A 1,865-nucleotide genomic window follows, 5' to 3' on the forward strand; every position below is an offset into this window, starting at 1 on the left:
CTAATACTTTTAGTCCTCGTGGATACTATATTCCCTACTTACCATAACTATACTATTGTTCGATAGGTGTACTTGCTTTAGTCATATTTATAGTTAGTTTAGTGACCATCAAGTTTTTGGCGCCGTTGCCGAGGACTAAAATATTAGGAACACTTGATTTTTATTAATTTAGCCATTTATTTTTATTGCATTTTATTTTTGTTTTTAGTTTAATTTTTGTTTTCTAGTTTTTATTTTATTTGCTTCTGGCAAGTTCATTTAGTTTATGACTAGAAGAAACCCATCGAGACCATTATTATTTGACTGTGAGATTGAAAGTACAGCGCGTAGAAACCGTAGAAAAGCAAAACAGAGTCGACAGAGTATAGTAGACGAGCAAGAGGACATTATTATTACTGAGGAGATGGGTGATAATCAAAATAATCAGCTACCTCCTGCAGTTGCTACGAATCCTGCAAATCCAAATCCTGCTCCTCGTACTATGTATGATTATGCCAAGCCCACTCTAACTGGGGCTGAATCGAGTATTGTGAGACCCACTATTACTGTAAATAATTTTGAACTGAAGTCGAACACTATTCAAATGGTACAACAATTTGTTTAGTTCGATGGTTTGCAAGACAAAGATCCAAATACTCATTTGGCTAATTTTCCAGAAGTCTGTGATACTTTCAAGATTAATGGTGTTTCTGACTACGCCATTCTCCTATGGTTGTTTCCCTTCTCGTTGAAGAACAAAGCTAAACAGCGGGTTGAATTCTTTACCACGAGTCTCTATCACTATATGAAACCAAATAACCGAAAAATTCCTACTAAAGTACTTCCCACCAGCGAAAATGGCCAAGTTAAGGAATGATATCTCTTCCCTCGTTCAAATCGACTTAGAAACCTTATATGATACATGAGAGAGGTATAAGGACTTATTGAGAAGGTGCCCTCACCATGGGTTACCTTTATGGCTACAGGTTCAAACCTTCTACAACAGTTTGAATCCCTTAACTGGACAGTTAATCGATGCAGCAGCCGGTGGTACTCTGAACAATAAAACACCTGAAGCGGCTTATGAGTTTATAGAGGAGATGACACTGAACAATTATTAGTGAAAAGTCATGAGGACGAAGCCGATGAAAGCAGCCGGTGTTTTCAAATTAGATGCGGTCACCATGTTATCAAATCAGGTACAACTTTTAAATAAGAAAATTGATGGTTTATATGTTTCTACGCAGGTACATCCGGTGATGCAGTGCGATACGAATGGAGGAGGAATAAACAGTCCAGAATGTCTACCCTATGGACCTAGCACAAAGAACGAACAAATAAATTATATGGGTAATAATTCTAAGCCTCAGAATAATCCTTACAGTAATACTTATAATGCAGGTTGAAGGAACCATCCCAATTTTTCTTGGGGTGGTCAAGGAAACCAAAGACCACAACCCCCTCCAAGTTTTCAATAACAATTTTACTAGCAAGAGAAAAAGCTGAATCTCAAGGAGATGTTGACGAAGTTTATTTCGGTATCAGAAACTCATTTTCAAAACACTAAAACAACACTTAAAAATCAACAAGCGTCAATTCAAGGACTCGAGAATCAAATCGGTCAACTTGCTAAATTGATTTCAGAACGACCATAAGGTAGCTTGCCTAGCAATATCGAAACTAACCCAAATGAGCAACTTCATACAATTACTGTTCGAGATGAAGAAGGGTTAGTTGAATTTGAACTAGAACCAAGGCAAGAAATTATGGTAAGTAACGGTAAGGTCGAGGTAAGCCAGAATGAACAAAAATCGGTCAGTAAGGAATCTCCTCGAGTGCCATATCCTAACGCGAGAAGAAAGACCACACGAACAAACAATTTGGTA

At 37.5% G+C, this 1,865-nt stretch overlaps 1 non-coding gene across 1 annotated transcript; it reads right to left on the minus strand.

The window, feature by feature from the left end:
- Positions 1-842: 842 nt before the first annotated feature.
- On the minus strand, positions 843-949 carry LOC121221517 (small nucleolar RNA R71). The gene has a single exon (XR_005918908.1). It is a non-coding gene; the product is annotated as a small nucleolar RNA R71 (small nucleolar RNA).
- Positions 950-1,865: the final 916 nt, after the last annotated feature.

The sequence above is a fragment of the Gossypium hirsutum genome, chromosome D09 (genome assembly GCF_007990345.1).
Source record: "Gossypium hirsutum isolate 1008001.06 chromosome D09, Gossypium_hirsutum_v2.1, whole genome shotgun sequence".
NCBI classification, from domain to species: domain Eukaryota; kingdom Viridiplantae; phylum Streptophyta; class Magnoliopsida; order Malvales; family Malvaceae; genus Gossypium; species Gossypium hirsutum.